Raw genomic sequence first — 25954 nt, forward strand, 5'->3', positions numbered from 1 at the left:
ACGCATACACCTACACAACCAAACGCATACACCTACGCACACAAACACATACACAAACGCATACATACAGACACACAAACACATACACACACCTACACATACACACAACTACCCACACATACACATACCCCCACACAAACACACATACACATAACTACCCACACACACACATGCCTACAAACACATACACATACTCCCCACACACAAATAAACATACCCCCCCCCACACACACACATACACTCGTGATTGCGAAAAACATAATTTGAATTCAAGATGTTAAGATTCAATTTTTTTTTTTTTTTTTTTTTTTTTCATTTAAGAGAAATACGCTATTTTCTTCTGCTGCTTCTTATTTTGTATTCCTATTTTATCTCTTTCGAAAACATGGATAATGATTTAAGGTTATATAAAATCCTGGTTAGAACTTTAGTGCTAAAAGAAAACTGGGACCAAGTGAAAACTGGGAAATATATCCTCCCCCTCCCCCCACCTTGACTCAAAAATTTTCTTTTTTTGACTCTAGAAAAAGTCCAAAACTAACTAAAATCTCCTCCGAGTTTTTTCCCCTTGCTACGCCACAAAAAGAAAATCTTGGGCATTTATTACACTTTTAAGGGGAAAAAAGCGGGTCATTTTCACAAAACTGGAATTATCTTAATAGAGAAGATAAAAAAGGTAAGATAACTTTTGATTTCATGACATTCCCCCCCCCCCCCTGAAATTGCAGCAGAATGCATCATGCGGTGGAGAAAATAGTTTTTCCCTGTTTTAATGTAAAGAATATTTCTATCAACCTCCCATGTCATTCTGACAAACGCAATACATACATTAATAAAACCAAAAGTACTGGGACACTTTCAAAAACTCACATTTTTAAGAACTTCTCTAGAAATAACAGACCAATTATTCTGTAACTTTTGTCACATAAAAAATATGCTTCAACTGACAGTTTTCATTGAAAATTGAATCAGCCATGCATTTCAGGGAACAGCAACAAATTGAAGATTTTTTTAAAACAATTACAATTGCTTATTGCTTTCATTTGACTGTTTTGATGTGCTATCATTTTATTTTCCCGCCAGCACCCTCTGCAGCATCACCGTCGACCGACTCCGCACGATGCTGCTCCTATAGCGAAAGTCGTCTCCAGGTTGCGTCCATATCCTACACACACGCGCATACATACACACACACACAAACACATACACACACATATAAATGCCTACACACACATACACAAACACATACACACACGCATACATACAGACACCTACACATACATATAGACACCTACACATGCACACACACCTACACACAACTACCCACACATTCATCACACTCATGCCTGCACACAGACACAAACACATATGCCTACACGCACATACACATTCCCCACTACACACAAAAACTCATACACACAACTACCGACACACTCATACCTACACACAGACACAAACACACATGCCTACACACACATACACATATCTCCCTACACACAAACAGACATACCCCCCACACACATAAATACACATGCCTACATACACACACACACACACACTCGTGATTGCGAAAAACATAATTTGAATTCAAGAGGTCAAAATTCAAATAATTATTTTTTTTTTATTATATTTTGTCGTAAATAGCAGAAGAAGCTGTAAATATCAGAAATTAGTTCACTTATTACGTGCAACATTTTTTTAGATTTTCGTAAAACTATGATTTATATTCACATAGATAAAGGCAGTTCCTACAAAAATATCAATTTTGCTCGAATGTTTTGACTCATTACACGCAGAGCTTTCGAAAAATGTGTTCCCCACCCCTAACTTTTGAGAAAACGAGCTGATGTGTGCATCACATGACTTCCTTTTACTCCAATTTAAAGATAATAGTGCCTCAGAGTGAGCAAAAAAACATTTTAAAGACTTTCATTCCAAGTTTATTGCGAACCGAAGCAAAGAAAACGTTTTATACAGATAAATTTTCCCAATATTGGCAGTTTTAATGTGATTCAATGGTTAACTCTCTAAATATGTGTGGCCAAATTAAAACCATATTAAAATAAAAATTTTAAAAAGAAACCGCCAAATTCGTCGCCAAGTTGGTGACAAACCTTGGTGATCAAAAGCTTAGCGATATATTGCCAAGTGTTTGCCAAATTATAGCACCGCTTGAGTTACATTGAAATTAACAATGATTTTATCCCAAAAAGATTTAAAAGGCCCCCTTTGGAACATTCGAATGCAACCAAAAGAGAAGGTGCTAAACTAGACCCCACTTGGAGTCTATGTGCCAAATTTCAACTTTCTAGGACATACCGTTCTTGAGTTATACGAGATACATACACACACATACGCACATACATACGTACATACGATGCCACGAGAAAACTCGTTGTAATTAACTCGGGGGTAGTCAAAATGGATTCTTAAGGTGTCTATACGTTCTTAGGCATGTATCCACTTGTGGTCGGGTTGAAAAAAAAAATCAATATTCATTCGGGGGCGAGCAAAATGGAAATTAAGGCCGATTTTTGAGTGAAAATTTTTTCGCGAATACAATACTTCCTTTTTTGTAAAAGGAAGTAAAAAGTCCGAATCGAAAATTTTTCTCACTAAAAGAAATAAATCTAAATGCAGAAAAAGGCAGACGCGTGGTTCAGGGTTTCAAGGAATTTCCTTCTTCAATGCAAAAATGTGTGCATTCAATAAGAATCCAGAAATGTTTTTAAATGGAACTGGAATTACTTGTTACAAATTTTAATCTGGAAGGGCATTAACTAGTGCCCCTTTGAGCTCTAGCAGTTTCAGCGAAATCCCAAGGGCTTTAACTTTAGCCTTTGATAGCTGAGCGTCATACACCATCTAATAATGTGATAATTTCATGAAAAAAAATTCTTTAATCAAAATTCATTTTGTGAAACTTCATAGATATCATGGTAATCAGAAAACTTCAAACCACTGAGAATTGGAGCATACTTTCTACTGCGATAAATTTAAAGTTGGAATTTCGCACGTTTATTACATTTCTCCACTTTATTGCAAAAAGTACGCAGTGAAATTATTAAACAAAAAAATAAATAATAATAATAATAATAATAAAAGAAAAAAACAGCACAGTTGCAGTTAGCAGTTATTGCTCCACACGGACTTCTTTTAAAAATATCTTGAAATAATATTTATCTACTCTCTGAATAAATTAATAACGTGATAATGAAAAAAAAAATAATAGAAACAAACAAATAAAGCTTGAAAAATACTAGAAATTAGATATTTTTTAAGAAATATGTTCATATTTTACTTCTCATCGTTTAAAAAAAACGCACCTTTTTTTTTAATAATTGGAAGCAAACTATAAAATATATGGGAGCGAACGATGTCTAGGAGTGTGAAAAGTGTTCATTTACAGAAAAGTAGGCTTGATTACCTCAAAGTGAACGTCTTAGTTGAAAATGACTAACTTGTAGAATTTATTGCTTGGAAATGATCGAAAAAGTGTCAAAGATAATCAAGATTGAAAAAAAAAAAAAAAAAAAAAATTGGAATTTTGATCTCTTGAATTCAAATTATGTCTTCTGCAATCACGAGTGTGTGTGTCTGTAGGCATGTGTATTTATGTGTGTGTGTGGGGTATGTGTGTGTGTGTGTATAGGGGGTATGTGTATGTATGTGTAGACCTGTGTGTTTATGTCTGTATGCAGGTATGAGTGTGTGGGTAGTTGTGTGTATGAGTGTTTGTGTGTGGGGAGGGGAATGTGTATGTGTGTGTAGGCATATGTGTTTGTGCCTGTGTGCAGGCATGAGTGTTTGGGTAGTTGCATGTAGGTGTATCTGTATGTGTAGGTGTCTGTATGTGTTTGAGTGTGTGTATGTGTTTGTGTATGTGTGTAGGCGTATGTATGTGTGTGTATGTGTTTGTGTGTGTGTGTACGTGCGTGTATGTATGCGTGTAAGTGTAGGATATTGACGCAACATGAAGACGGCTTTCGCTATAGGAGCAGCATCGTGAGGAGCCGGTCGACGGTGATGCTGCGGAGGGTGCTGGCGGGAAAATAAAATGCTAGCACATCAAAACAGTCAAATGAAAGCAATAAGCAATCGTGATTGCTCAATAAAGAAAAAAAGAAGTATCTATAGATTGAGCCATCATCCTGTCAAAGTAAAAAAGAATCGTTAAATTTTATAGAAAAACCCTTTATTGTCAAACAGGATAGTTGACACAGTTTGGAAAATCCCTGAAATAAATGAAAACTTACAGAAAAAAAACCTTCCTCTACCAAAGGCTTTATTTTTATTTACAAAGATTTCAACATGTTGAAAGTTTAAAATGCAATAAAAAGTTGACTAGAACAATCATTCGAACGTTTTACATCAAAACGAAGAAACAAAATAGCGTTGCTTCGAAACTGTGTTGTAATAGAAGGCAGATGTATTTTAATGATGACGCCCGCGAAATAAATTGTAACTTTATGTTAACGCGCAATGCTGTAATTTATCAACTGCTGAATACAACTGCAACACCGTAATACGAGCTAAAGAAGATCTAAATCCCATTAATTTTTTGCGTCAAATTCAGGGATCAGGTTTTTGGATTCCTCTTCTTTTTGTAAATGATATTAGTCAGCTAAAAAGAATAATATCAATCAATATTTGAAAGGGGGGAGGGGAGAAAAGAAAGCTACTTTCAGTTATCCTCTTGCAACCAGGGATGCGGAGTCGAAAGGAAAATTACCAACTCCGCCTCAGACTCCGACAATTTTAGAGCTCGCGAGTCCAAGTCCGACTCTTTTACCACAAAATCTGTCCGGCTCCGACTCTGCAGGTCTGGCAGAGGCGGATTCTGAAGGCAAATGATTGACTCCGACAATTTTAGTGCTCACGACTCCGACTCTTTTACCACAAAATCTGTCCGACTCCGACTCTGCAGCTCTGGCAGAAGCGGATTCTGAAGGCAAATGACCGACTCAGATTCCTTCAATTTTAGAGCTCGCGAGTCCAACTCCGACTTTTTTACCACAAAAACTGTCCGACTCCGAATCCGACTATGCAGCTCTGGCAGAGGCGGTTTCTGAAGGCAAATGGCCGACTCCGACTCCGACAATTTTACAGCTTGCGACTGCGACTCCGACGCTTTTACCACAAAATCAGTCCGACTTCGACTCTGCAGCTCTGGCAGAGGCGGATTCTGAAGGCAAATGACCGACTCCGACTCTTGAAATTTTAAAGCCTTCGAATACCGACTCCGACTCCGCAGCCCTGCTTGCAATACTACCGACGCTCGGTTTTACGAGCTGTTAAGGACCACGAAAATTATGAAATAGAGAATGCTCATTAACTGGTGAATGCTCATAAAATTCCGAGTAGCATTGTTTCAATAAAAGACGTTTTGGGGCTGGAGGACTTTTCACAAAATCGTGTCCGTTCGTAAAATATAAGTTCGTAAAACTGATCTTCTATCAATATTTCAAATGCTCTTGTATATTGTAATGGGACACGGTCCTGCTTTTCAAAATTCAAACTCTCAAAGAATTTCTAATAGTTCGCAACTGAAGGGCTTATGACAGAAATGGGACAAGCCACAAGGAGTGATTTTTCGATCAAAAGTTTTGTTTATCATAACTAAAATTGAAATAAACATGACGATGGATTATGTCACTTGGAGAAAAACACATCTGGTTTTACTATTGCAGAATTATAATGTACTAGTGGTACCCGCACGGCTTTGCCCGTAATAGAAAAATTAAAAGGTCTTTTGGTTCGCCTGTATATTTACAAATAATGTATGGTGAATTTTCTCGCCAATTGGCTTGTGCCCATGTTACGGTTCCACGTTATGATAATTTCGTAATTTACTCGTCCATCTTATGATGATTTTGTTCTTAAAATTGGAATAGAAAAAGAGCAAAATCGAATTTTCGAAAAATCGCTTCGAGGTGCACACCCCCATGCTACAAACTAACTCTGTGCCAAATTTCATGAAAATCGGCCGAACGGTCTAGGCGCTATGCGCGTCACAGAGATCCAGACATCCTACAGACATCCAGACATCCTCCGGACATCCAGACAGAGAGACTTTCAGCTTTATTATTAGTAATAAAGATAAAGATAATACCTTTGAAAAATTCAAAAATATTTTTCATGAGTTGAAGTTTGGCCTATTGAAAAATTCACATCATGTGGCACATCACATTCTTGCCCCGAGCCCTTCAATTCATTTTCAAGGTACAGTATAAAAATGAATTAAATTGAACCCCGAAAACGTGTACCAGTAGTGAAGTACGAAATAACAACGTCAAAAAGCACAAACTAAGATTTCTGCAGACACGTGTTTCAGTGTTACAAGGAACGCCTTTTCCAATGCTTTTTGAGTTGTTATTTCTTACTTCACTTTTCAGCACAAAGGTATTTGTTTATCTTATTGTGTACTAGTAGGTCAAAAACGGTCCTTTTTTAGTCTACTTTCCCAGAAAAAATCAGAGAAAAAAGAAAAAAGCATGAAAGAAGGCTTAATGCATCTTGAAAATATTACAAAAAAGAAAAAAAGTCGAAAAAAAAAATCAAATAAGTATTGAAAAATTAAAAATTGGAAAGTAGGGTATTGAGATGGGGGAAAATGTCTGTCGGTCTGTCTGTCTGCCCCCTCCCCTCCTAATAACTTTTGTGTGAATAGTCCAAATCGAACAAATTTTGTCTTTGCTCGAAAGATCTCGGCGAGGACACCTCATTCCTATATTTCACTTTTGATTTGAACTATTTTTTGTTCAATTTTGAACAGTTCAAAAAAACTTAACATTAGCACCTACGGAGAAATTCAAGGCAATTCCGAACTGTGAGGCGAATTTGCTTCAAACAAACTTTGTAGGAAAAGGCTTTTGATGAAAAACTTATATATAAAATATCTTTTTGATTTAAACAATTTTCCGTTGAATTTTGAACAGTTCAAATCTATTAACATTAGCGCCTACGGGGAAACTGAAAGTCAATGTAGATTCCGTACTTGAAGGCGGTTACTTCAAACAAATTTTGTTGGAAATACAGTGGCTCCCAAAAGTGTTCGTACACTTTGAAATTTTTTAGTAAAACCAAAATAACTCAAAACTGAATTCGAATATAAAGTCCAATATTTTTTCACATCATTCCTATGTCATTCTAAATATAACTCATAGGTTTTTACAAAATATTGACGGATCTTCTTTTTGTAATGGGTCAGAAAACGAAGAGACGGAGAAATAACACGCCACAAAAGTCATCGTACACTCAAGTATTTTCGAATAAATTCACGATTAAAATTATCATATGCCGTTTTATTAATATTTTTGCATTGTGTTGACTCTTATAAGTCATTTGACTTTAATTTTTTGTTTATTTATTCCTTAATATATTGCTTATTACTGTAAAATAGCTAGTATTCGTAAAAAACCGCAAACGCCATTCAAAATTTGAATTTTTTTTCCCACAGTCGTGGTAAATTGGTTTGAAATGTCTCTAAATTAGTTAATTCATTTGTTTGTATAGTAGAGTGCTTGATAAAATGCTTTAAAGAAAGGAATCGGACCGAAAACAAGGTAAGAAAAGGTCAAACGGCAAAGTTGACAAAACGTGATCGTGGATTTAAAGTTAAAAAAAATATGTAAAATACACATTTGAGTACTGTAAAAGTTTCTGCAGAGTTAAATGAAACATTTTACATTTAATTTTCACCTAAAATTGTTCGCCAAGTTCTTTGATTAGCTGGATTAAATGGGACCTCTTCCTGCAGAAGTTTTCGTGGTCGTGCGAAAAACAGAAAGCTTACGCTTTTCGTCCCAAAATCAATGATAAATAAGCTAAAAACAGTTTAGAATCATGTCTTACTTACAGATAAAAATTAATTCAACATTTTTGGTTAAATTGTTGTATAACTGTAAGTAGAAGAAAAAATTAGGAACTTAATCTTAAGAACTTAGTTGGATCAGTTAATCAGGACGGTGAAGGTATTTTAGTGTGAGGGTGCATATCAGCATCAGGATTTGGTAGTTTGTAATTTTTTGATGAAATAATGAATCATGCTGTTCCTTTAAATATTTTAAAAACCAATTTTCAACTCTTAGCCAAAAATTTGGTTATTGGAAACAACTTTGTTTTTTTACCAAGATAACGATAAGAAGCACACGGTTTTCAACGTTTGCGTCTAGTGCCTCGAAAATTGTCCTAATGTTTAGAAAATACACCCTCAATCTCCAGATTGTAACTTAATGTAACGTATTTAGATACAGTGGCTCCCAAAAGTCTTCGTACACCTACGACTTTCAACGAAATAGGCCCCAAATCATTGGTTAGAATTAATATTTCGGAATAGGTGATTAATTATAAGATCTATGATCAATTTTTAACAAAACTGCATGAAAAGTTTTCAAAAAATATTAAAATTTAATTTTTTAAAAATTAGAAACCGAAAAGTGCCGGAAATTTTATCTCACAAAAGTCTTCGTACGCTTTATAAAATGTCTATATATTAATGAATAATCTAACTTTTGATTAAGTTATTAATTAGTAGAATATCATACAGTATTTATAACACCTTTTAAACGTCTGGGAATAGATTTCATACTTTTTCTTTCTTTTTTTAGCGTAATTTCTGAGTAAGTGTTCTACCACACTTCGAGTATTACTATTTCTAGCTCTATTTTCGTTTTAAAGCCCTAGTTTCGTAATCTAGCCTCCAGATATCTCTAAATACGTTACATTACGTTACAATCTGGAGATTGAGGTGGTATTTTCTAAACTTTAGGACAATTTTTGAGGCACTAGACGCAAACGTTGAAAACCGTGTGCTTCTTATCTTTATCTTGATAAAAACAAATTTGTTTCCAATAACCAAATTTTTGGCTAAGAGTTCAAAAGTGGTTTTTAAAATATTTAAAGGAACAGCATGATTCATTATTCCATCAAAAAATTACAAACTACCAAGTCCTGATGCTGATATACACCCTCACACTAAAACACCTTCACCGTCCCGATTAACTGATCCAACTAAGTTTTTAAGATTAAGTTCCTAATTTTTTCTTCTACTTGCAGTTATACAACAATTTAACCAAAAATGTTGAATTACTTTTTATCTGTAAGTAAGACATGATTCTAAACTGTTTTTAGCTTATTTATCATTGATTTTGGAACGAAAAGCGTAAGCTTTCTGTTTTTCGCACGACCAAGAAAATTTCTGCTGGAAGAGGTCCTATTTAATCCAGCCAATCAAAGAACTTCGCGAACAATTTTAGGTGAAAATTAAATGGAAAATGTTTCATTTAACCCTGCAGAAGCTTTTACAGTACTGAAATGTGTATTTTTCATAAATTTTTTAACTTTAAATCTACAATCACGTTTTGTCAACTTTGCTGGTTGACCTTTTCTTACCTTGTTTTCGATCCGATTTCTTTTTTTAAAGCATTTTATCAAGCACTTTACTATACAAACAAATAAATTAACTAATTTAGAGACATTTCAAACCAATTTACCACTACTGTGGGGAAAAAATTCAAATTTTGTTGGCGTTTGCGTTTTTTTTTACGAATACCAGCCATTTTACAGTAATAATCAATATATTATGGAATAAATAAACAAAAAATTAAAGCCAAATAACTTAAAAGGGTCAAGACAATGCAAAAATACTAATGAAACGGCATATGATAATTTTAATCATGAATTTATTCGATAATATTTGAGTGTACGATGACTTTTGTGGCGCGTTATTTCTCTGTCTCTTCGTTTTCTGACCCATTTCAAAAAGAAGATCCCTTAATATTTTGAAAAAACCAATGGGTTGTATTTAGAATGACATAGGAATGATGTGAAAAAATATTGGACTTTATATTCGAATTCAGTTTTGAGTTATTCTGGTTTTACTAAAAAATTTCAAAGTGTACGAACACTTTTGGGAGCCACTGTATATCTGGAGGCTAGATTACAAAAATAGGGCTTTAAAACGAAAATAGAGCTAGAAATAGTAATACTCGAAGTGTGGTAGAACACTTACTCAGAAATTACGCTAAAAAAAGAAAGAAAAAGAGTGAAATCTAATCCCAGACGTTTAAAAGGTGTTATGAATACTGTATGATATTCTACTAATTAATAACTTAATCAAAAGTTAGATTATTCAATAATATATAGCCATTTTATAAAGTGTACAAAGACTTTTGTGAGATAAAATTTCCGGCACTTTTCGGTGTTTGATTTTTTAAAAATTAAGTTTTAATATTTTTTAAAAACTTTTCATGCAGTTTTGTTAAAAATTGATCATAGATCTTGTAATTAAATACCTGTTCCGAAATATTAATTCTAACCAATGATTTAGGGCCTATTTCGTTCAAAGTCGTAGGTGTACGAAGACTTTTGGGAGCCACTGTAGCTCTTGACGACAAACTCCATACTCCAACTCCGAGAATTTAGAGGCACCCGACTCTGACTCCGACTTCTGTGCCCGACAACTAGTCGGATTCCGACTCCCCGACTTCGACTCTGATTTCGTAGCTTTGACAAAAATTTATACACGGAGTCAAAATGACTGACTCCGATTCTTGGATATTCGACTCCGACTCCGACTCCTTTATCCCAAAATGAGATTGACTCCGTCTCCGACTTCGCAGCCATAGTCTTAACTGTGAAATAATTATTGTTAATATGACTTGTTTTTATTTTCACTCTAAAGTTTTAATTTAGGTCTTCAGTTTTCGGCGATAAACTCGAAGTCATTTATGTTTCTTCATGAAGATAAGCGCAGACGATTTTTTTTTTTTCGACAGTGAAAATTATTTCTTTAAGTTGACATTTTATTGTTTTTATTTATTTTGGTAAGTGCATTAATTCATTTAAAAAGTTATTTTTGGCAACGGAAAAAGAAGCGATTTTTTTTCTTTTTGATATGATGTATTTATTTTAATGAGATTATTAATTTTAATTATTATTTTTTCGTTTTAAAAGCGGTTAAAGAATTTTTTTAATGGAAAAAAGTGTATTAGCTGCTTTGTTTAAAAGGTGCTGCTATTTTATTTGTTCGTTAATTTATTTATTTATTTTTTACGCATCTATTTTTTTAAATGAGTAAGGCATATTTTATTCCTAGAAATGAGCTTAAAATATTAAAAATTTATGTTTGAAACTATTAGCCATTTCAGCTTTTTTTGAGAATATTGATCAGGTACTAGAAAGTAGTATGGGTATATGGGAAAGTAGGCTCGTTTAGTTCCATACGGAACTGCTTGTTTTCTTCATTTAAATGGTGACTGTTGGTTAAAATTAAAAAAAATACATGAAACAAACAGACTTTCTTTAAAATTCCACTTAAGTACACACTTAGATATCTCTTGAAAGACTTGTGAAAATTGTAAGTTTCCACGATTAAAAATTTTTGAGTTAAAAGTTCATAACATTTCGGAATTTAACATTTACTCAACACACAGCTCACAACTTACATAATCTTTTATCTCTCAAAAAACAATTTTTTCAAATGCATTTTGCAACGATAATCCCCGACATTTGTTTTGGTTCTTCAAGAAATGTATTGCACTCTTCGTAAATTAGCCCTTGAAGGATGAATTTATAATTATTGCCACCGAAGGCTTCTTACTTCACCTGCTTTATTTTTCGTGTGAAAAAGAGAAAATAAAGGCTTTAATTAGTACCATTGTTCGTTTCAGAAAAAAAAATAATTACGATTTATTCCTTCTTTATGTTGTAACGTTACTGTACTTTTGTTTGCAGTATTTCTCCTAATAATTTATTTTTCTTATATTTGCATCGCAATTTTTAGATTTAAAAATTAGATGGAGTGTTTTACGTTTTTACGGTCAATTTCCCCCATAAAAATTTGCTAGAAAAATGATGAAAGTAAATATGAAATAAGGTAAAAAAAAAAAGAAAAACTAATTTGAATTTTGACATCTTGAATTCAAATTATGTTTTTCGCAATCACGAGTGTGTGTGTGTGTGTGTATGTAGGCGTGTGTGTTTATGTGGGGGGGGGGGTATGTGTGTTTGTGTGTAGGGGGGTATGTGTATGCGTGTAGAAATGTGTGTTTGTGTCTGTGTGCAGGCATGAGTATGTGGGTAGTTGTGTGTAGGTGTGTGTGTATGTGTGTATAGGTGTATGTGTTTGTGTATGTGTGTGTTGTGTGTATATGTTTGTGTGTGTTAGTGTGTACAAACGTGTATGTATACGTGTAAGTGTAAGATATTGATGAAACCTGGAGACGGTTTTCGCTAGAGGAGTAGCATTGTGAGGCGGTCGGCCGACGGTGATGGTGCGGAGGGTAGCGGTGGAAAAATAGGACATCAAAACAGTCAAATGAAAGCAATAAGCAATCGTGATTGCTCAATAAAGCTAAAATCTAAAACTAGTCAACAAAGAAAATAAAGTTAGGGGTTGTCAACAAATGTTGTCACGCTTTGAAAGGGGGGGGGGGTATTCATGAAATTGTGAGAAAGTCATGAATATCCTGCTCCCCCTTGTCAAAGTGATGACAAAAAGTGGGGACTAAAAGTGTGACACCACGCGTTTTTTAGCATGACTTGTAACAAAGGGAGGGGTATGGAGAAGTGTGACGCTTTGTTACAAAGAGGGAAGGGGGTCAAAAAGAAAAAATGAAATACTTGAATGCAAAAAGAATCACCTCATTTATAGACAGCCCTTACTCAATAATTGTTCAAATAGTAATATGGAAATCGGATTACGAGACGTTAGAAATATTTACCTGTGTGTTTTTTTCGTGAAAGAACAGGCGATTCGATATCCTGAGGCATGGATTTTTCGCTAAGACTCCTCATTCAAGTATTTCATTTTTTCTTTGAATAATGGTTCGTTCAATTTTGAGCAGTTAATACTAACTTATTAAAAAAACTTAGAAGGTTAGGATTTTTTAAAGTTTATTTTATTTTCTTTTAAATCCATATCTAATTTATTGAGTTTACTAAAATTATCTTAAAGGGTAAAACTTACCCAAAAAATGTATGTAGATATTTTAAGACTGCTTTTAAAAAACTAAAAAATGTTTCAGAAGCATCCACGGCAGAAATTCAAACCTTTTTATTTAAAAACGCGAGAAAAAAAATATTTGCCCAAAAAATAGAAAACAATGTACAAATATTTTAACTTAAAAACACTTTAATCGGCGATCTTTTCATACATATAAGATCTTTTAAGATCTTTTTTTTTTTTTTTTTTTCAACTGAAAAAGCGGTTCTGTCAAACTTCGAAACATCGGCCAGAAATTCTTGCTATTCGGAAAACGTTATCGTTGTTACGATGTTTTCAACTTTTCTCATAAGAGGTTTTTGTTTTTGATGTTAGAACATATTTTATGTAAAAGAAAAATATTTTCCCAGATAAAAACAGTCCTAAAGCGACATTCTGACACCAATGTACATCTGATGCATAGTATTCTATTCAAATACTGAGTATCTTAGGCCAAGAATCTTCCAAGATAATCAGTATTTGAATACGCCAAGAATCTGCCACTATCTTAATGCAAAACTCGTGATGTTGCATTTTTAACGCACCAGGCAAGGGGATTTGGCCTTACGCCATGGCAAAAAAAAAAAAAGCAAGATGCTACCTTTTCTCTAGGTGGTTGATCCTGCCCCAGTTAATTGCTGGGGGACAAACTTACCTTGATCGACTTTCTTCTATTTGTTGCCTATTTACAAACTAGGGTGGTGATGTTTTCTTGCTGTATCATTACTGCCTTATACATTTTTCAAAGAATACATATTTAAATTCTTTCCACAGTATCTGAAATATTTTTCGCAATGGGGTGGTTTCCTTCAATCAAAAGTAGTACTTTTTGTCACTGAAATTGATTGAACAAGCAAAAAAAAAAAAAAAAAAACGTGGATCCAGAAAATACTTTCATTTTCCCTACAGTTTTTTTAAAATTAATTTTTTAAAATGTCCGATTTTTCAAACAAGGCGTGGTCTTGATGACGTCACAAATGATGCACTTTGCCGCATCTTTCTACAACGTTTCCACGTTATGATAATCAAACAGCGAATTAAAATTGCGCTCTACGCTTGCTATCAACCATATCGTTGCCAATGCACTTCAGTAAAGATGCGAATTAAATATTTTACACTGTAAATGGCAACACTGAATAGAATATCATCATTTGTGATGTCATCGGCAGAAGCCGATGAAAAAATGGTCAGATTCTATGTTTTTAAGCATGCTCTTTCAGAAAAAAAAATCTTTTAAAATTTTGGAAACGACTCCATTCGGAAATTATGATGAAGTAAGGTTTCACTCAGATATGCGAAAAGGATTTTTGAAATACACACGCACACATTTATATGAATGCATACATACAGGTTTTGGTTTGCAATGGGACTCAGGGTGATGAAAGTCCTGCATGTTATTTTTTTCTTTTTCGGTGAGTTTTACAAGTTAAACAAAATTTCAGATTATTTACGCATGAACGTAGCTTCTGAAGAATTTTTGGGGACTGCTTTTTAAGCAATCAAGAAGAAACATTAACGATCTCACTTAGCCCAAACTTGAAGCCTCGATTTCCACTGTCTTTGTGACATACCGATTGCAAGCTCCTTTTTAATTTCAAATGAATTTTCAAAAATATATTCGAGTGAATTAAAATGAAATTTATTTGCTGACACAGCCTAAAAGTTAGGCCCGTGCTCTCTTCCATCTTTTGAACACTATCCTTGAACTGGTTCCCCTAAATACTACTGCATCGAAGTTGTGCTATGAATTGAAATTTTCAATTAGAAACTACGGGCTCTACCTCCTGCTCGCTTCGCGCGTCAACCTCTGTTCGCCTGTTTCGGATGACGAAACGTGGTGGCCTGATCGGTAAAGCCTTGGTTTCCTAGAAGAGAAATCGCCGATCTACGTCTCCTCGCCGTGACGCTGAAATCAAAGTCAAGTGATTCCGGCGTGACCATTCACAACGTCGATTTAGCTCGGACGCGCATGCGCAGAAGAATCTAGTTTTTCCTTCGGCGAGAAGCGACGCCGAAGATCGGCGATTCGCTCCTAGGAAACCAGGGCTTAAGGCATCGGACTCGTGACCGGAGGGTCCCGGGTTCGATCCCAGCCGAATCGAAGATCCACCGTCTTCATTAATGGTGACTGGGGGACGTTAAATATGCTCGTGGTCACAAAGTTCTCCAAGTGAAAAGATACCTCTGGGGGTGCTGGACCAGGGATTTCCCGGTTTCTGGTGTGGATCAAAAAATTAGAGCTGTCTTCAGGGTCCCATCCAACCGGTTAAGCCACAAACAGTGGTAGGTATAGGGTTCCTGGAGTGTGGAGTGTGGCGGATGACAATTTATGATTTAAATTTTTTTACCCTGGATGTCCTCAGGACTTACAGGTGGTGAAGGACTTCCAGGGGTGAGAATGATCTCAGGACTTCCTCAGGTATGAATATCCTGTTCATTAAGTTAATCATTACCGTTCTGTATCCAACGGTATCAGATTTGACCTGTTAGACATTAACATTTTGGGGAGAATAGGATTTCAAACACACACACACAGACGCGCACTGGTTTTAAAAGAAAAGACCAGGGGTTTCCAAACTTTTTCGATTCGCGGCAATTTATTCTAAACTGAATTATAATGACTTGCTTGATTATTCATTTACCATTACGAACCGAATAACAACTTGATATTTATTAAAATCAATAAATGATACTTTATTAAAAACCAGCAAATCATTACTTTTCAAAAGAGCTAATTTTAACTTTCATTGAATAGTTAATCAGAGAATTCAAAGCAGGGCCGGATTTAGGGGAGGGGAGGCGGGGCTACTGCCCCGGGGCCTCCTTAACAAAGGGGCCCCCACAGTAAAAGTTTTACAAAATATCCTAACTTTCACGGGTCGAAAATATCGGATATATACATATAAATCAAAATATTCGGATATACATCAAAGTATCGGATATTTTCGAAAATATGATCTTTTCGAACCCCGATTAGGGGCCTTTACTCCTTCGTTGTCCCGGGGCTTCCACACTTCCAAATCCGGCCCTGATTCAAAGGTATTTTCTCTCAATTTTATTTCAGTACTTTTATATTAATTGATAAGTAGTATTATGCACACTATGAAGGGTGCATTTGAGAAAATTTCATTGGGGATCGTTTATGACTGTTTTATAGTGAATGACTATTTTACCGACTGACTTAAAAATTATATAAATTTGGAAAAGAAAAAAAAATTAATTTGAATTTTGACATCTTGAATTCAAATTATGTTTTTCGCAATCACGAGTCTGTATGTAGGCGTGTGTGTTTGTGTGCGGGGGGTATGTGTGTTTGTGTATAGGGGTATGTGTGTTTGTGTCTGTGTGCTGGCATAAGTGTGTGGGTAGTTGTGTGTATGAATGTGTGTGGGGGGTATGTGTATGTATGTGTAGGCATATGTGTTTGCGTCTGTGTGCAGGCATGAATGTCTGGGTAGTTGTGTGTATGTGTTTGTGTATGTGTGTAGGTGTATGTGCTTGTGTGTGTGTTTGTGTGTGTGTGTGTGTGTGCGTGTGTGTAGTTGCGTATGTACGCGCGTGTGTGTGAGGACATGGATGCAACCTGGAGACGGCTTTCGCTGTAGGAGCAGCATCGTGAGGAGCCGGTCGACGGTGATGCTGCGGAGGGTGCTGGCGGGAAAATAAAATGATAGGACGCCAAAAACAGTCAAGTGAAAGCAATAAGCAATCGTGATTGCTCAACAACGACAATCCGGCGGCGCCTAGCACAAAAATGGAAGTAGGGCACCGGGCATTTTCTCAAATGCCCACATGGCCAGTCCGACTCTGACTGTGCTGTTTGTACTATACCACAAACTGTACAGGAGCTGTACATTTAACCAAAATAAAAAGCGAATGTTCGGCATACTTTCGTTACGTTCTTAGCTGTCATAATTCAAAATGATCTTCGTGAACCTATATTTTATTTAACCTACTAGCGGTACCCGCACGGCTTTGCCCGTAGTAGAAAATTAAAATATCATTTGGTTAGCTTGTATATTTACAAATAATGGATGATGAATTTCGCGCCAATTTGCTATGTTCACTTGCTCACTTATGTTCCATTTCATAATAATTTGCTCTGTAAAATGTTCTTAAAATTGTAATAGAAAAAGAATAAAATCGAATTTTCGAAAAATCGCTTCGAGGTGCACACCCCTATGCTACAAAGTAACTCTGCGCCAAATTTCATGAAAATCGACCGAACGGTCTAGGCGCTATGCGCGTCACAGAGATCCAGACAGAGAGACTTTCAGCTTTATTATTAACTAGTGGCACCCGCACCTTCGCCCGTAATAGAAAAATTAAAGGTCTTTTGGTTCGCTTGTATATATTTACAAATAATGTATGGTGAATTTTCTCGACAATTGGCTTGTACCGACGTTACAGTTCCACGTTATGATAATTTCGTATCTCACCCATTGGCTTGCGCCCATGGTACGATTCCACGTTATGATAATTTCGTAATTTATGATAGTTTTTTTTTTCTTAAAATTTGAATAAAAAAAACCACATCGAATTTTCGAAAAATCGCTTCGAGGTGCACATCCCCATGCTACATACTAACTTTGTGCCAAATTTCATGAAAATCGGCCGAACGGTTTAGGCGCTATGCGCGTCACAGACATCCTACAGATATCCTACAGACATCCTACAGACATCCTCCGGACAGAGAGACTTTCTGCTTTATTATTAGTAAAGACTAGTGGTTCTCGCACGGCTTTGCCCGCAGTTGAAAATTATAATGTCATTCGCTTCGCATGTATATGTACAAATAATGGATGACGAATTTCTAGCCAATTGGCTATGTTCTTTCGCTCTCCCATTCCACGTCATGATAATTTTGTAATTTATTCGTCCATCTTATGATAATTTTGCTCCGGAAAATATTTTTTAAATTGAAATAGAAAAAGAAAAAAAAACGAATTTTCGAAATATCGCTTCGAGGTGCACACTCCCATGCTACAAACTAACTTTGTGCCAAATTTCATGAAAATCGGCCGAACGGTCTAGGCGCTATGCGCGTCACAGATATCCAGACATCCTCCAGACAGACTTTGAGCTTTTTTATTAGTAAAGATAGAGAAATATTTGACCCGGATAATCACGAGATCCGGATAAACGAGGCCCAGAAAAACGAGATTCTACTGTGCTTCGAAACTTCTCCTCAATTGCATAACGTTGAAATACATCTGTTTCGCTCAGAATTCCAGTGGCGGCCGAGAACCCTCGAAATAGATAGTACAAATTTCCAACCTCGAGAGGTGTGTCTAAAAATAATCAAATTTAAGCGTCGCCATTTGTCGAGGTTCCTTGACGTCGGAATATGCCGGAAGACTACATCTACAGTAGGACGTAAAGTGTCACTTCTACGCAAATAGATATTACGCCGTGAGAATCTTTGAGTTTTACTTCCTAAAAACACAATCGCCACTACTTTAGTAAACTATCCGTTAGCGAAACCAACTTATTTACTTTCATCGAGAATCAGAAAAGAAAATCAAAAACATGCTAACTGGGAAAATTATTTTTCACTATTAGTCCATGTCATCTTTACCACCTATCGTGGTCGTAGAATTCTTTCTAAAAGATTTTTCAAAAAATTAGTAAAATCTCAAAACAAATCTCAGAGGAAAACATATTAAAACGAAGAGCTTGCTAAAATACAGCATAATAGTTTGGTTCTTTAGTTTAATAGAAAGAAAATTCTCTCTCTTTCTCGTTTTACAAAAACCATAATAGCGCTAATTGTTGCCAAAACATAGTTATAAAATAATGTAAGATTAAACAAAAGCAAAATTTGGCGAGAGAGATTTAAAAAAAAAAGAAAAAAATTATATTAATTTGAATTTTTGGTATCTTGAATTGAAATTATGTTTTTCGCAATCACGAGCGTGTGTACGAATGCGCGTGTGTGTTTGTGTAGGCGCATGTGTATGTGTTTGTGTAGGCGCATGTGTTTGGGTGCGTGTGTATGTGTGTATGTATGCATGTGTGTGCGTGTTGTGTATGAAGTGCTGTGTGTGTACGCGCGCGTGTGTCTGCGGGCGTTCGTGTATGTGTGTGTGTATGTAGGCATATGTGTTTGTGTCTGTGTGCAGGCATGAGTATGTGTATGTGTGTGTGTGTAGGAGTGTGTGTTTGTGTCTGTGCGCAGGCATGAGTGTGTGGTGTATGTGTATGTAGGCGTGTGTGTGTATGCGTGTGTGTAGGATATGGACGCAACCTGGAGGTGGTTTTCGCAAGATTAACAGCATCGTGAGGAGCCGGTAGACGCGACGGTGGTGCTGGCAGAGGGTGCTGGCGGGAAAATAAAATGATAGGAATTCAAAACAGTCAAATGAGAACAATAAGCAATTGTGATTGCTCAAAAAAACACTTAAGGAATATTTTTATTTAATTTTAATTTTTTTTTTAAAGATAAAAACTTAGTTTTGACAGTAAGAAGATATTTTTTTACTAGCGATTCCCAAACCATTTGGATTTGAGGAACAATTTGAAAAATTACAGCACACTAGTCCATCTATAAATAAACTTATTAATGGATACCACGGTTAATTCGAGGCACCCCTCGCCTCTTCCTATGACACCCCAGGGTACCGCGGCATCCATTTGGGAACCGCTGATTTACACCTTGTGAAGAATGCTTTGAGTTGCTCAGAGACTGATTACGAAGTTTTGCATTCTAGGTTTAGCGCAACGTTTCTAGTTTTTACTAACGCAATAGCGCAGCCAGAATTTACCTTGTATGTGTGTGTGTGTGTGTAGTGGAAGGGGGATGACAAAAACTCTTATACAGTAGAATCTCTCAATAAGGGACACTAATGGGACCAGACATTATGTCCCTTAAATAGAGGTGTCCCTTCTTCGGAGGTATTTTAGTTTATCTATGCAGTGTGTTAATTCAGTATAATTTTGTTATTAACTTAAGCTATTAACACTTAAAACTAAATACTTTTCATTTTTCATACACAAGTAAATGAAATTAACACTTATTGATTTTTTTTTAAAAGTTTTTTTTATTTCATTAATTATGATTAAGTCAAAAATTTGTTAAGTCCAAAGTTTTGCAGCATAAAGCAATTATTTGGAAGTAATTCATTGCATAAATTTTCTTCATGTCATGTAATTTACAGTGCAAGACATTGTGAATTACAATAAGTGTTAACATTTCAATTTTTTTATAAAAAGCTAGTCATTTTCTGTGCCCTCTCCTTTGCCCCTGAGCCTACTTGAATAAATATCCGGGTGGGCAAATCATGCAATACAATATATACTTCTCTCTTTTACAATATATACTTGTTTCTTTAACATATGTTAATGTTAAGCTCTCCTCAATTAATTTTTAGAGGAAAATTGAAGCTTGAATTCCAGTAAATTCACTCTTTCTTATGCACTTGTACATAATTTTTTAAAATAATTTTTTCTCTGTGACTGTCCCTTAAATATAGTGTCTCTAATTAGAGGCAAATACATGGAGGACCCTATTAAAAGGGACTGGGACCAGAAAAAATGTCCCTTAAATAGAGGTGTCCCTTATTCGGAGGTATCCCTTAAGGGAAGTTCTACTGTATTTGTATACTATCATATTGGTATTAGTAATATATTTTAAAACTAAGAGCCCGTCCACACACACACACATATGGGGGTTGAACCTCAAATCCGCCTCCTCCCTCGCTGCGTTCCTACGCTAACCGAAATGAATTTTAAGGAAGATGTTAACACTCCCTGATGTAACACAAAATAGGGTTCTTGAGTGAAGAGGAGTGGTAAATAGATCTCTTTTAGAAGAGTGTAAGGTAGGGAAATTTTCGTTCTTCATTCAGATATTGCGGATGTTCGATATTTAGAAGAACGACGAAATGTCTGTATTCGGTTTAAAGTACATTTTAATTAAAAATGAACTAATTTTTAAATGTTTCTTCCATTCCATTTCTAATTGAGAAATATATTTGAGCTGAAAAATCATTATTATTCTAGCAACAACCTTAGAAAAGGTCAATGCGTTAACGGGAATAAATTAAAGAAAATTTCGGCAAGAATGAGCAAAGCATTAAAACAACCTCATCCTTCAAAAAATAATTCCTTACTTACGAAGCCACTCTCTATTAGAATCCAGATTCATTCCCGTAGACATTAAAAATAATAATTCATATCAAGGATTGAATAAAAGTTGAAAAAAAAGTAATAAGAATAATTTTATTTACATTTGATAGTTTCATTATTTTTCAAAAAATATTTTTTTGAATTTCTTAGCTCATCATTGAACCATTGATGCCCAATGTATATTCGTGGGATAACCTCAAGCAGTTGAGAAAGTTTAAAAGAAACGAGCTGATGTGTGCATCACATGACTTATTTTACTCCAATTTAATTTCATTTCCCCATAACTGGATATTTTAATGTGATTCAATGGTCTACTCTCTAAATATCACCAACAAAGGATAAATCAAAACAAGTTTTAAAACAAATCGCCAAATTTGTCACCAAATTGGCGACAAAACTTGGCGACCAAAAGACTGGCGATATATTGCCAAGTGTCCGCTAAATTATAACACCACCTGAGTTTACATCGAAATTAACAATGATTTCCCCCAAAAAAGGGTGCAAAAGACCGCTTTAGAAACACCCGAATGCAACCAACAGGGGAGGAGTACAAATATACCCCACTAAGAGTCTACGTATACCAAATTTCAACTTTCTAGAACATTCCGTTCTTGAGTTATGCGACATACATACGCACATACGCTCATCCGCACATACGTACGTACATACAGACGTCACGAGAAAATTCGTTGTAATTAACTTGGGAATCGTCATTATGGATATTTCGCGTGTCTATACGTTCTTAGGCACTTATCCACGTGTGGTCGAGTGGAAAAAAAAATTCATTCGGGGGTAAATAAAATGGAAATTAAGGTCGATTTTTGAGTAAAAAATTTTTCGCGAATACAATGCTTCCTTTTTACTTTCTTCTATATCTAATATATAGAAGAAAGTATTGGATTCGTGCAAATTTTCGAATTTCGAATTTTGACGGATTCGAACGTTTTGAGGAGTGCTGAGTCCATTTCGACCATTTTTGGAAAATGTCTGTCTGTCTGTGTGTGTGTGTGTATGTGTGTGTGTGTGTATGTGTGTGTGTGTGTATGTATGTGTGTCACGTCTGTGTGTGACCAGTTTTTTGTGGCCGCTCTACAACAAAAACTACCGCATGAAATCGAACGAAATTTAGTACACATATGTGCCCCTATGTGAACTTGTGCCCATTAGTTTTTGGCGCGAATTCCTCCAAGGGGGGTGGAGCAATGGGACGTTTTTCGAGTTACGCGTGCTTGCTATTCCTCAGGAAGTTACTGGCGGAATCAAACAAAATTTGGTCCATATGTTGGTATTAACAGGAACAGGTGCTGATTCAATTTTGGTGTCAATAACTCAAACGGGGGTGGAGCTATAGAACGTTTTTTGTCGTCAATTGTGACTGCTGTATCTCAAGAAATAATGAACGGAATGAAAGAAAAATTTATCGGCAAGTAGCCCTTAGTGGGTATAAGAATTGATTTTATTTTTGTGTCAACAGCTAAAAAGGGGGTAGCGCAATCACCCGTTCTTTTTTTCCATTTTGAGTGCCCTATCTCAAGAAGTAATGCTACGTTCTGGTTGAAATTTGGAATATATGTGAATCCATATGTAAACAGGCTTTGGTTCAATTTTGACGCCGATCGCTCCAAGAGGTGTTGATTTTTTTTTTTTTTTTTGCGAATAAAAATAGTTTTATTAATGCAACAATAAGAAAGATAAATCGTAATAGATTGTCGTCTGCGTATTTCTCGTGATTTTTACTTTCTTCTATATCTAATATATAGAAGAAAGTATTGGATTCGTGCAAATTTTCGAATTTCGAATTTTGACGGATTCGAACGTTTTGAGGTGTGCTGAGTCCATTTCGACCATTTTTGGAAAATGTCTGTCTGTCTGTGTGTGTGTGTGTGTATGTATGTGTGTGTGTATGTATGTGTGTCACGTCTGTGTGTGACCAGTTTTTTGTGGCCGCTCTACAACAAAAGCTACCGCAGGAAATCGAACGAAATTTAGTACACATATGTGCCCCTATGTGAACTTGCGCCCATTAGTTTTTGGCGCGAATTCCTCCAAGGGGGGTGGAGCAATGGGACGTTTTTCGAGTTACGCGTGCTTGCTATTCCTCAGGAAGTTACTGGCGGAATCAAACAAAATTTGGTCCATATGTTGGTATTAACAGGAACAGGTGCTGATTCAATTTTGGTGTCAATAACTCAAACGGGGGTTGAGCTATAGAACGTTTTTTGTCTTCAATTGTGACTGCTGTATCTCAAGAAATAATGAACGGAATGAAAGAAAAATTTATCGGCAAGTAGCCCTTAGTGGGTATAAGAACTGATTTTATTTTTGTGTCAACAGCTAAAAAGGGGGTAGCGCAATCACCCGTTTTTTTTTTCCATTTTGAGTGCCCTATCTCAAGAAGTAATGCTACGTTCTGGTTGAAATTTGGAATATATGTGAATCCATATGTAAACAGGCTTTGGTTCTATTTTGACGCCGATCGCTCCAAGAGGTGTTGATTTTTTTTTTTTTTTTTTTTTTTTTTGCGAATAAAAATATTTTTATTAATGCAACAATAAGAAAGATAAATCGTAAAGATTGTCGTCTGCGTATTTCTCGTGATTTTAATTGTATGGAAATGATAGGAAATATTATCTCAATGATTTAAAATTTTTAACTGTTGCCATCTTATGTTTGTTAACAAATAAAATATTTGTAATTCATTCAAGCAAGGCTTTTAAAATAACTTTCAATTTTCGCTCTTTGCTTTGCTTTTGCAATAATTCAGACATTGGGATGGTCGTCAAGTTTTTGCATGTGTAATTTTGTTTTTGTTGGGAATATTGCTTCTTCGTCAAGCATGGGGAGGGATCAGAAAAAAAAAGAAAAAGAAAAATATAGAAGAAAGTTTCGTGATGGCCACAACATACTAGTAATTGTATGGAAATGATCGGAAATATTATCTCAATGATTTAAAATTTTTAACTGTTGCCATCTAATGTTTGTTAATAAATAAAATATTTGTAATTAATTCAAGTAAGGCTTTTAAAGTAACTTTCAATTTTCGCTCTTTGTTTTGTTTTTACAATAATTCAGACATTGGGATGGTCGTCAAGTTTTTGCATGTGTAATTTTGTTTTTGTTAGGAATATTGCTTCCTCGTCAAGCATGGGGAGGGATCAGAAAAAGGAAAAATATAGAAGAAAGTTTCGTGATGGTCACAACATACTAGTTTGTAAAAGGGAGTAAAAAGTTAGAGAGAAACGACATACTCTTTTAACATCAAACAAACGAAATAATTTATTGACGTGCTATTTACTGCCCCAGTGTTCTCAGAACCCGATGTTCTGATCTTCCAATCTCCAAAGATATCTTCTATGGAATGCTATCAATGACTTTTTGAAAAGTTAGAAAGTTTCTCCCGCGCTTGTTTTATTTCGAAAGTCTGAAGCTGCTTGAGCCTAATCTGTTCTACGATCAATTAACTGCTTTATCAAGATGCGATGGCAGACGCTAAACCAGTGTAGAGGTTTTTTCCGGAAGGGGGGAGTCACGATACTTCTCAGAAATATGAGACCTCAGAAATAAACTAAGTTTCAATATGGATCAAAGACACAAAAACAAAAAAACTAATGAAATAAATTCTATGTTATCTATTTTTAACATTTTCTTGAACGATTCTTCGAAACAAGTTATTCAGTGCTACAAATTATAGTTGGGGCAAACCTAACCTGGCTACGTCGTAATGCTGTAATTAGGGTCTGTGCAGCCTTCACAATGCTGCCGGGTTAGTTTTGTCCCAACGTAGATCAGTAGTATTGATTGTAGATTTCTCTTAATTTTATCGTAAATCTGTATAAAAATGCTTCAGCATCACAAGCTCTATTATTAAACTTTGAGGACCTGCAAAAGAATATAAAAGTTTGCTGTTTTTTTCCAAGAAAATAAATTTGAACAATAGAGCAATTCCACGGTGTCGGACGTAGAATTTGCACGAAATTTACCAAAAATGGTTCATATTTTTCAGAGTTAAAATGGATGAACTGAGCCATTTTTTTTATAATACTTATACATGTACGAACAATATAAAAACATACAGAATTTCTGGGGAAAAAAATCAAACTTTAAATATTAAAAATAAAAAACCTCATGGGGTCGGACGTAGATGAAAGGGGAACTGAAAATCGACTCTTACGTTTCAAAAACACAAGTTTCAGCTCAATGAACTGTTTTTAAATTTTTTGACCACTTGAATGTTTAAAAGCAAAGCTGAAATATGAATATTTTTCCTTTTTGACCAAATTAATTCAGGAATAAATAGCAAACTCGAATTTTTCATACGAAAATTTAATAAATGATTTTGTCAAACGGAACAGTCCGTAAAGAATCCGCCGTAATTGTTTGAATCAATCCCTTTGCTAAGCTTTGTTTACTCTCTGATATTGCAGTTGAAGCCGTTTTTTCTAGAACAATATAATGGACGATTGAGAACTTCTTTGCATTCTTTTCCAGAAAGTTAACTGACGCAAGTAGAAAACGTGCAACACTTTTGTCAGAGGATTACTCGTAATTTATGCAGCAATTCAGAATTTCCAACGCATGGAGAGTTCGTTATTTGAGGAAACTTTTAATAAGAGTTTAATCACGCGAAATCAAAAAGTGTGAAGGGGAGGGTGGGGCACAGTGAGATGTAAGGTACAGTGAGACAAAGATATTTTTCTGAATTTTTACTTCCTTTTTCAAGCGAGCTGATGTGTGCATCACATGACTTCCTTTTACTCCAATTTAACGTCATTTCCCCATTATTGGCAATTTTAATGTGATTCAATTATTTACTCTCTAAATATCACCCACAGTGGCCAAATT

At 35.4% G+C, this 25954-nt stretch overlaps 1 protein-coding gene across 1 annotated transcript in view; it reads right to left on the reverse strand.

The window, feature by feature from the left end:
• LOC129219847 (solute carrier family 2, facilitated glucose transporter member 1-like) overlaps window positions 1-25954 on the reverse strand; it is a 105417-nt gene that overhangs the window by 49725 nt on the left and 29738 nt on the right. The gene's annotated exons all lie outside the window — the stretch shown is intronic.

Source organism: Uloborus diversus, chromosome 4 (genome assembly GCF_026930045.1).
Source record: "Uloborus diversus isolate 005 chromosome 4, Udiv.v.3.1, whole genome shotgun sequence".
Classification (NCBI taxonomy): domain Eukaryota; kingdom Metazoa; phylum Arthropoda; class Arachnida; order Araneae; family Uloboridae; genus Uloborus; species Uloborus diversus.